Source organism: Delphinus delphis, chromosome 14, assembly GCF_949987515.2.
Source record: "Delphinus delphis chromosome 14, mDelDel1.2, whole genome shotgun sequence".
Classification (NCBI taxonomy): domain Eukaryota; kingdom Metazoa; phylum Chordata; class Mammalia; order Artiodactyla; family Delphinidae; genus Delphinus; species Delphinus delphis.
The window spans coordinates 25,007,460-25,019,493 of NC_082696.1; positions in this window are offsets into that span (position 1 = coordinate 25,007,460).

Consider the following 12,034-nt stretch of genomic DNA (forward strand, 5'->3'; position numbering starts at 1 on the left):
AGTAGTTGTGGCACACGGGCTCAGTAGTTGTGGCGCACGGGCTTAGCTGCTCCGCAGCATGCGGGATCTTCCCGGACCAGGGCTTGAACCCATGTCCCCTGCATTGGCAGGTGGATTCTTAACCACTGCGCCACCAGGGAAGTCCCTAAAATTTTTGATAGGTAGTAAAATATGAACTCATAGCCAAGTACGTGGCTGTATACCATCAGTTCCTTGTGATCACACTGAATCTTTTGTTTATTGACAGTTATTCTTACAGAACATCATTCTTACGTTCCTTTTTCCGATTCCTCTCTCTCATACTTCCATTCCTCTAAATGACTCATATTAAAGATGCATTTTTGGTTGCAAGGAATAAGAAACTTACTCAAACCCGCTTAGACAGAAAGGGTAACTTATTGACTCATGTAACCAAACTGTGGGGAAGGCCCCAGTCTCACTGTATCTCAGGGCAATGGGCATTTGAGGCCAGAACACTGCCAGGATGCATTTTGCTTCTCAGTTTGTTTTTTTTTAATTAATTAATTAATTTTTGGCTGCGTTGGGTCTTCGTTGCTGTGCGTGGGCTTTCTCTAGTTGCGGCAAGTGGGGGCTACTCTTCGTTGTGGTGTGCGGCTTCTCATTGTGGTGGCTTCTCTTGTTGCAGAGCACGGCCTCTAGGCGCGTGGGCTTCGGTAGTTGTGACATGTGGGCTCAGTAGTTGTGGCACACGGGCTTCGTTGCTCCGTGGCATGTGGGATCCTCCCGGACCAGGGCTTGAACCCCGTGTCCCCTGCATTGGCAGGCAGATTCTTAACCACTGCGCCACCAGGGAAGTCCCTTTGCTTCTCAGTTTCACTCCTCTTCTACAGGGCAACTTCTTTCTTTGAAAGTTCTTTATATTCAGATAAAGTCCTTTATTAGATATGTGCTTTGCAAATATTTTCTCCCATCCATGGCTTGTCTTTTAATTCTCTTAATGGTATCCTTCAAAGAGCAGAAGTTTAAATTTTAAGTCCAATTTATTAATATTTTTCTTCTATGAGTTGTGATTTTAGTGTTATATAACACTAAAGAAATCTTTGCCTCACCCAAGGTCAGAAAGATTTTGTCCTGTTATCTTCTGAAAGCTTTGTAGTTTTAGGTTTTACATTTAGGCCAATGATCAATTTAGAGTTAATTTTTGTATACGGTGCAAGGTATGGATGGAAGTTTATTATTATTATTATTATTGTATGTGGATATCTGATTATTCCAGGTGGTTATTCCAACCATTTGTTGAAGACAATCCTTTCTTCACTAAATTGCCTTTGCATCTTTGTTGAAAAGCAGTTGTCCATTTATGTGTGGGTCTATTTCTGTACTCTCTATTATGTTCTATTGCTTTATTTGTCTATACTTCAGTACTACACTGTCTTGAATATTGTACCTTTATAGTAAGTATTGAAATCAGGTAGAGTTAGCCCTCTAACTTTGTTCTATTTTTTTTAAATTGTTTTGGCTATGTCAAGTCGTTTGCATTTCCATATGAATTTTAGAATCAATTTGTCAATTACTGTAAAAATGCCTGCTGGGATTTTATTATAAGTAGATTTTTAAAAATTGAGATAAAATTCATATCACATAAAATGAACGATTTTAGCCATTCTAAAGTGTATAAGTTGTGCAACCATCACCACTATTTAATTCCAGAACATTTCTATCACCTCCAAAAGAAAGCTTGTATCCATTAGCAGTCACTCCCGGTTACTCTCCCACCAGCGCCTAGTAACCACTAATCTATTTTCTGTTTCTGTGGATTTGCCTCTTAGGGACATTTCATGTAAATGAAATCATACAATATTTTGCCTTTTTGTGTCTATCTTCTTTCATTTAGTATAATGTGCACAAGAGTCATTCATGTCGTAGCGTGTATCACTTGCTGGAATTTTGATTGGGACTGCATTGAATTTATAACTCAATTTTTGGAGAATTGGCATCTTAACAATGTAAAGTGTTCTGACCCATGATGAGATATCTCTCCATTTATTTAGGTCTCCTTTAACTTCTCTCAGCAGTGTTTTGTAGGGTTTTTGTTTGTTTGTTTGTTTTTTAACAGATTGGTTTTAAGCAAATCTTTTTACTGTCCTGATACTTTTGGTTCTATTTTTACAGAGACCTACTTAACTAGATTATTATTTTTTTGTCTAGTGCTTTTTTAATAATATGTACTTATTGGTGTATCTTTTTAAAAGTTGAAGTATAGCTGCCGTACAATATTATATAAATTACAGATGTACAATATAGTGATTTTAGTATAGAAGTCTTGCACATATTTTGTCAGATATATCCCAAAGTATTTTATACGTTTTTGGCACTGTTGTAAATTTTTTTTTTAATTTCAATATGCAATTGATCATTGCCAATATACAGAAATACAATTGACTTATGTATATGAATTTCATTGATATTCTCTGTTGTTTTCATGTTTTCTGTTTCTTTCTTTCCTCTGTGACCTTAATTATTTCCTTTCTTCTGCTTACTCTGGTTTTCATTTGTTTTCCTTTTTCTAATTCCTTAAGGTGGAAGCTGGATCAGTGATTTGGTACCTTTTCTTTTTTCTAATGTAAGCGTTTAGTGCTATAAGTTTCCCACTAAATTGTGTTTTAATTTTCATTCAGTTTCAAATACTTTCAAGTTTCCCTTTTGATTTCTTCTTTGACTTATGGATTATTTAAAAGTATGTTATTTTTATTCCAAATATTTGAGGATTTTCCAGAAATCTTTCTGCTATTTATTTCTAATTTAATTCTGTTGTGGTCAGAGAACACACTTTGTATGACTTGAATCCTTTAAAATTTATTGACACCTTTTTGTGGCCACAGATATGATTTGTTTAAGTAAATGCTCTATGTGCAACTGAAAAAAATTATGTTTTCTGCTGCTGTTGAAGAATTCTATAAATGTCAGTTAAATCAAATTGATAGTGCTGTCCCATTCTATATCTTCCTTAATTTTCTGTCTACTTGTATTATTAATTATTGAGAGAGGGAGTAGAAATCTCTGACTAAAACTGTAGATTTATCTATTTCTCCACATAGTTCTATCAGTTTTTGTTTCATGTACTTTGAAACTCTGTTATTAAGAGCATAATCATTTATGATGGCATCATTTTATGATGAAAAAATGACCTTCTTTCCCCTACCAATGTTTAAATGCTATTTGTGTCATACCTTTTAATTATGCATGTTATTAAGTCTATAATACACTGTTATGTTTGTTTAAACATTCAATTAGCATTTAAAAATATTTAAATGAGAGAAAAAATCATATAATTTACCCACATAGCTACTATTTCCAGTGCTCTTTATTCCTTTTTTAGATCCATATTTCCATCTGGTATCTATTTTCTTTTGCCTGAATATTTTCTTTTGCTTTTAATATTTCTTAAAGCATGGGTCTGCTGGTGATGAATTCTTTCAGCATTTGTATGTCTCAATAAAATAGGAACTTTGTGGTTAAAATGATTTGGTCTTTGTTCTCAGGATTAGTTAATAATTTATTACAGGCTTGAATGTGGAGTATCTGTTTATTCATGTTGACATTTATATCTTTCAGCATAATAATGTCTTATTTTTAAATTGGAATTTTGTTTGTTTGTTTGTTTTACTGCCTACAATGGGGCAGGCTCTGTTGCTGGGTGAAAGGGCTGTCCCAGAGATAACACCAGCTTTGGGACCTCATGGAGTCTCTCATCCAGCCATGGGATCTCACATTCAGTACATCCAGTTCCCAATCACCATTTTATTATAATTGTGCCTATATTGTCCCAAGATAAATTTTCCTTTTAAATCCTAGGAAAGTTTTATGAAATTATTTTCAGCTTTTCTCCATTCCCTTCTTGAAATTTGGAATTATTCAATTGCTATTTCAGTATGCATTTAAACTTCTTTGGAATCTTCAAGGTTAAAAGTTCTTGTACAAAGAACATCAGAAAAAGAGTAACAATGTCTAGTTTTCACAATTTTCTGGTGTGTTATAGTGACTGTGTAACACATTTGTTCTTATCTGAGTCATCAGTGGACAGCTTCCAGGTCTCTATGGAACTTTGTTTAGCAGATGGTTTGTTAATCTGACTATGTCAGAAATTCAGTCTAAAGGGTTGATATAGCTCACTTAGTGACAATGATTAGTTTGCCAATTGCATTACTCAGTACTAGTCTAATAAGTGAATGTAATTTGAAAATGTATACTGAGCAACATTTTTATCCAGTTTTCCCATGGTACCTATCAGAAGTAAATACATAGCTTTGTTTTACATTTGCTCAGCCAGTAAATATAATTGTTCGACATTTTACAGAAATATAAAAAGCATCAAAACTAAGCATGTTATAAACTTTTTAAAGGGATGTTCCATTAAAACTGGAAATTTTATTTTAAGAGTTCATGTTGTTGCTGGATCATTGGTGCCTATAGGTTAGCACGCAGGATGAGTCTTGACCTCAGATATAGAGGCCAGAGGGGAAATGCAAGATGGGGTAGAATGAGGCCTGGGTAAGAGCAACATATGGGGTTAAAGATGCAGAACAGTTCCAAATGGAAAAACGGAATGGGCTCTTCCGTGAAGCAGTGTGTTTCACTAGGTGTGTTCAGTGGAAGCTGGGCTATATGGACTGTCATAGGATATACGTGTATTAAGGAAATGTGACTTCTAAGACCCCCCTCTTCATTTTAAGCTTCTTTTATTTTAGTAGTGCTACATATTATAGAAAAAGTTTATAAGTATCACAAATGCTCAACATCAGGGGACAGATTACACAAACTATGACTTATATGCATTTTAGAACATTTAGAACATGCATTTTAGAACATAAAGTTACAAGTGTACAGGCTGAGTCATTAATGACAAGCTCTACATAAATCATTTTTTAAAAAACAATCAAGACTGCAAGTTTATATTGATTATAGGCGTGTAAAATATGTTTATTACATATTATTTTAAAAGAATATGAAATAATAAAAATTAATGATGGAGTGTGTTGATTTTAAGTAACATCCTTTAGAGTCTTAGAAATTTTGTTATTAAAGAGAGTATGTATTTTGTTTAACAAAGTTTTATTTAGTGCCCAGGGATGAACTAAGGATTAACTGATTAATCCTTACAGCAACCCTAAGAATTATTATTATTATTATTACTATATGCTTTTAAGTTTTAAAAAAAAGCAAGGTGGAGAACAGAGAACAGTGTACAGAATGCTACTGCTCTTAAAGAGTACAGATAGAGATATGGCCTTGCATATGCATCAAACTTCTCTGGAAGAATAATTCTGTCTCTGTCTCTCTTTCACTTTCTCTCTCTCTCTCTCATACACACACACACACACACACACACACACACACACACACACACACACACACACACACACACACACACACACCCCTGCCTCTGGAGAAGTGAACTGGGGTTCAAGATGGGTTCAATACGTTTTTGTACTATGAAATTAAAAAAAAAATTTGCATCTATTATTTTAAAATACTATTGAAATAATTTGAGTCTATACTATATAAAAACAAAAAATAAAATATCTTTACTTCTGAAGTTGAAGCCCAGGAAAAAGACGTAGCAAAACCAGAAGTCAGTGCTTGAGATGGGTTAAACTTCATACGTGAGTAATGCCATAAGGTTCAAATAATGATTGAAGGTCCACAAGAAGGAAACCAGCAGCTAGATAATGAAACAGAGATTAGGATAAAATGAGAAGTTTAGGTTAAATGAGAAGTCCTAAATCAGGAAGGAGAGCAATTTCTAGGCAAATGCCATATCAGAGGGTTATAGCCACTGGGTGATCAGACCTAAAGATGGTTAAGAAATTCACAACACAAAAAGAGCATCGTGTCAAAAGTCCTGGAAGTTGATATCTGTGGAGCAGTTGATTTACAAGCAGCAAACCTTTAGTCCTAAGACTGCTTCCTAATGGTGACCCAGGCACCTTTTTACTTTTCTTGTTGAGGCAAATGGCCAACCTCACTTGGCAGACACAGCTCTTACAGATGAGAGCAAGTCCCACAGCATGTTCACAGGGAAATATTTCTCTCCTTCTCACTCACCTTTCATCATCTGTCCACTCCCTGGATGTCCACTGAGCACCTACTATGCACCAATAACCTTTAATAGGCATAGACTACATTTCAAAATTTAGGGAAAAGAGCACTGTTCTCTCTAAACTGTTTAATAAGCAGTCTGACTCTTGGTTTCTAGATAGGTATTGTAACTTAGTACTATCTGGCTTACTGTGTCATTTGTGGCCTAGCAAACGTCATAGGCTAATGTGTTAGTTTCCTGTTGCCACTGTAACAAAGTACCACTAACTTAGTGGCTTAAAACAACACAAATTTACTCTTCTTGCAGTTCTGGAGGTCATAAGTCCACAATCAGTTTCACTGTGCTAAGATCAGGGTGTACACAGGGCTACATTTTAAGGAAGCTCTAGGGGGGAATCCATTCCCTTGCCTTTTTCTTCTTCTACCAGCTGCCCACATTCCTTGGCTTGCGGCTGCATCACTCTGACCTCTGCTTCTATCCTCACATCTTCTCTGACTCTCTTGCCTCCTTCTTTCCCTTTCAGGACCCTTGTGATTACATTGAGCCCACTCAGATACTCCAGGATAATCTCCCTCACCTAAAATCAAGTGATTATGGACTTCAGTCAAATCTACAAAATACCTTCACAGCACTACCTATTGTGTTTGATGGGATACCTAGGGAGATAGACTGGCCATAAGCTGATCACCACATTTACTTAATATTTTCTTTAAATATGCTCACTATTTAAATAAATTTACTGAAAGGAAAAGTTTGTTTTACTACATGATGAAAAACCCATATCACATTCCATAAATAGAAAATATATGAAAACAAATACTATGAAAATACTTGTTAACTTCCAGCTAGATACCACTGCCTGCCGAAGGCTGAGCCTGTGGCTTGGTCTCATTGTTTACAAAAGGACACCAGCAAGCGTTAGAGAGGTGTTGACAATTCAGCACCAAACTGAGCCTTTCTCCTTGATAGGAAAAGAAGGATTGAAAGACCTTCAAAAGAACATGACTTTCTCAATATTTAATGAAGCATCCGTGCACCAAGTAAAATCCTATCACAGATTGCCAGAGATTGTGTTTCAGACTCTGGGAAACATTGACATAAAGTTTTCAAATCCAAGCTCTTGAATCAGGCTGAATATAAATCCAGAGTCTCTCCTTCGTGCATTAGCTATGCACCAAATCTATTTCCTTACCTGTAAAATGGCAGTACTACTAAAACCTGTTTGTAGTCCTGTTTGTAGTTATTTAAATGAGATAATGCCTGTACAGTCCTTGGCATAATGCCCAGTACATGGTAGGTAGGTGCCTCGAAAATATCAGTAACTTTTTAAAAATAAATTTATTTATTTTTGGCTGCGTTGGATCTTCGTTGCTGCGTGTGGTCTTTCTCTAGTTGCAGAGAGAGAGGGCTACTCTTCGCTGCGGTGGGCAAGCTTCTTATTGTGGTGGCTTCTCTTGTTGCAGAGCACAGGCTCTAGGTGCACAGGCTTCAGTAGCCGTGGCTCATGGGCTCTAGAGCGCGGGCTCAGTAGTTGTGATGCACCGGCTTAGTTGCTCCGTGGCATGTGGGATTTCCCAGGGCTCGAACCTGTGTCTCCTGCATTGGCAGGCGGATTCTTAACCACTGCGCCACCAGGGAAACCCAGAAAAGATCAGTAACTTTTAAAGGAGAAGTCACTGTTGTAACTCCAGCATCAGGACACTTTCCAATATTGTCAGCTTTCTCCTTTGCCCCCGCCTACCCTCAAGTTGAGATACTTGGCCTTGACCTAATCTCTTCACTCTCAAGGTACAGAAACACATGACTGAATCTTTTATTTTGGCTGTGGAATCAGAACCACAATTCAGGTCTAAGTACCCTCTAAGGAAGCGGCGTGGAAGTTGATCCAGGTGTGGATCGTGGGCAAGGTCACCTGAGCAATTGATGGTCAGCAGTGGCTTGCCATCATCTTCATGGCACATTACCAACAGATATTTAGCGTGAGCACCTACTATGGGTAAAACTTATGAGAGCTTCGGGGCACTATGCTGGGTGGCCTTTGTGAGCTTGAGGCTGGATGTCTGCAACACACTTTGAGGAGCCATTTGGAAGCTACAGATCATGTGCAGTTGGGCCACTTGATGGTTGAGAAGCATAAGCGCTAAGGAATAAAATTATAAATTGCTCAGAATTGTATTCTACATTTCCCTTTGGCTACCTGTTTGTTTCTCAGTATAATTTGAGGTGTTGACTATGGCCCACAATAATCTAGGTGGTTTGGGGTACTGAGCTGTCTTATGAATTACCTTTCTCTCTAACTTCCTTGTGGTTAAGATTGGCAAGCATAGTTTAGGATTACAATTGCTGAATTTCAATGACAGAAAGAGTACTCTGTAATGAAAGATACTTATATGTCATAAACATCCTGATTTGACAAGACATTAGTTTTCCTTGCGAAAAGGTCATAATGGACATGCAATTTTTTATGTTCAGTTTTTTTTTTTCTTAAATGTAGTTTTTTCTAGAAGGGGAAATGTGGGGGGGGGGGACATATTATTTCAACTCTTTATGGGCATACATTTTAAAAAATCTGGGCATGTCTGTGAAATCTTAATTGTATACTGAATTATTGCCAAATTCTAGTTTATTAGGAAGTGTGAGTTACGGCTAAATTATTAATAGAAGTTAAAAGCTAATTATTTAAACTACAGTTGGACTTAGTTGAATATTAAAAAGGGCATTTCTTCAAATTGTATTTCCATATTACTTTAAAAACAGCCTAATATAAATGACCCAAATAGGCACACATTTTTTTCTGTCTTATGCAATTAAAATAGTATTTTATAGAAGAGAGCTGGTTTGCTGTAGTTACAGTCTTACTTTGAGAAAAATAGACTGCTAGGTCGTTTTCCATTGAGATGAGGCATAGATCCAGGCTTTACGCAGCCCAAAGCTTATGCAATTTTGGAGTCCCTCTTTGAGAAAAAAGAATACCAAATAATTGATTTTTGCAAACTTCACAAAAATATGTGGCCCTGTGAACACATTGGTAAGGTCTTCTCACAGGGCCAAGGAAAAATCAAGTGAGGAGCCCTGAGGCATTAGCCTTGTTACCTTCACAGTAAGTTCACCTCTGACTAAATATACATTATTGTGAAAATTTCTGAGAATGCTCCAGTTTCCCACATTCATGAAAAAGCTCTTTGGGTTTGATCCTTAGGGATGCATAATATTACAAATAATCTATTACCTACGTAAAATGGTGAATTATTCTGTTATTGACAGTGTTCCCTTATCATATCTGTTTATTGAAGCATAATACAATAATTTAAAATTTTACCATTTTGTATTTTTCAAAAGAAATAGGCAATAGCCCTTTCACAGGATGTGAGAAAAATGGAAACAAAGGAATATATATATATATATATATATATATATGAAAGCATTTTTTTTTTCTCTTGGTGTAGATTTTTTTCTGGAGACTTAATAAGTAAGAAAATTATACCTTGCTTGTATTTACATAATAACTTTCTCATAGAATGTTACATTAATATATTAGACTTAAGTAGTGGTTGAAAGTGGGGGGAAAAAAAAGAGTAAAACAAGGAGCCTAAACTTAAAATAACTTCACAATGGAGAAAGAACAATTTTCCTGACCATGTTTCTTAGATCTCCATGATCAAAAAGAAGTGGACAATTTAGATATTTACTGCATGTAGGAAATAAAGCAATTTCTATAAATAATTCTAGAAAGAACTTTTTTTCAGAGCTTCTTGAAATAAGAATATTCTTAATTTTCCATTTTGACTATAGAAAATTGGTCTCTCAATTTTTTCTTGTCTCAGGTACATAGTTTTAATAGCCTAATATTTGGTCATGTTTTTCCCATTTCTGTTTTAAAATTTATTTTACTGAAGTATAGTTGATTTACAATGTTGTGTTAATTTCTACTCTGCAGCAAAGTGATTCAGTTATACATGTATACATTCTTTTTCATATTCTTTTCCATTATGGTTTATCACAGGTTATTGAGTATAGTTCCCTGTGCTATATAGTAGGACCTTGTTGTTTATCCGTTCTGTATATAATAGTTGCATCTACTAACCCCAGACTCCCAATCCATCCCTCCTCCACCTCCCCTCCCCCTTGGCAGCCACAAGTCTGTTCTCTACGTCTATGAGTCTGTTTCGTAAATAAGTTCATTTGTGTCACATTTTAGATTCCATATATAAGTGATATCATAGGGTATTTGTCCTTCTCTTTCTGACTGACTTCACTTAGTATGATAATCTCTAGGTCCACCCATGTTGCTGCAAATGGCATTATTTTGTTCTTTTCTTATGGCTCAGTAGTATCCCATTGTATATATCTTCTTTATCCATTCATCTGCTGATGGACATTTAGGTTGTTTTGATCCCGTTTCTTCTTTTTGAAGATGAAGAATGAAATAAATGACCAGATGAGGGAGGAAGGAGAGGAAAGAGGCATAAAATTAGGATCCTCGACTGGAAATTGGAGAAGGGGAATAATATGAATTTACTGAAAAATATATTCATCTGACCCACTTCATCATCTTATGACACCACATTTGGAGCACGGACACTGGAAAAGAGAGAGGCCTACTCTGCGGATAAGACGATTTGTCACCTCCAGTGGAGCAGGACTTGCTCGGTCTGTCCAGTCTGGGCAGCAGGGTGGTCTCTGCAATTGCCAGGTGGGCTCACTTGGTTTAGGTACCTCCCCTTATGATAATGCATAAACTATTTTTGCAACCTTAGAACATTAAAAGTAATAAGAGGGAAGGTACAAACTTTCACATAAGCACTAGGGATGCGATGTACAACATGATAAATATAAATTAACTTTGCTGTACATTCTATATGAAAGTTGTTAAGAGAGTAAATCCTAAGAGTTTGCATCACAAGGCAAAAAATTTTTTTCTGTTTCTTTAAGTTGTATCTATATGACATGATGGATGTTTACTAAACTTATTGTGATAATCATTTCATGAGGTATGTAAGTCCAATCATTATGCTGTACACCTTAAACTTTAACGTGCTGTATGTCAATTATGTCTCAATAAAACTGGAAGAACACCTGGCAGTCCAGTGGTTAGGACTCTGTGCTTCCATTGCAGGGGGCCCAGGTTCGATCTCTGGCCAGGGAACTAAGATTCCCATGAGCTTCATGGTGTGCCACCCTCCCCTCCCCCCAAAAAAACTGGAAGAACAAAAATTTTTTTTAAATAGAAAAATAAAAATAGTAACAGGGGTTAATTGGGAATGATGGCACCCATATTAAATAACTAATACATAGTTAATTTAAATTTAATGCACACCTCACCTTTATCAACCAAGGATTTGAGGCAGCTCACCAGGTACACACGTAAAAAAGTAAATATTCAATAAATAGAATTTTGTTTAAAGTATGGTCATGGAAAATAGAGTGGAAAGTTAATAAGTGTGGTGGTGGGATTGGGTGAAAATAGAACACATATATCCTGGCCCGGAGGGCACAGGTACTATAATAGGACAATAAATTTGTCATGAAGCTATGGGTCTACGGTCAGTTAAAATTTTTTTAATTAACCGCGGAGAAAAAACATACTCATTTCTTCTAGGAAGCAGTGCTTTTCCTAATATAGGTTTTAAAAGGAATTTCTCAAGTGAAGCTGTAGTAAACAAAATTCATAGCAAACAAAAAATAATAGGTTTATAAGCTGTTTCTTGTATTGTCAGTTGATGAAGACCAGCTGAGTTATTTAAAAGCTGCTGGGTAAAAACAGCTCTGCAGGGAGTAATCCATACTATGGAAGGAACCTGATACTCTTTACTAAACAGTTCACCAAAGTATAAATATGAAAGCAGAAAGCTAAAAAAATACATAGTGTAATACTGGTACTTCCAGTCTCTTCTCAGTAAGATGTTGAAATTGGCTAAGAGAAATGTTTCTGCCTTGATTCTGATTCAGGTTTTCTTTTACCTTGTTTTTTGT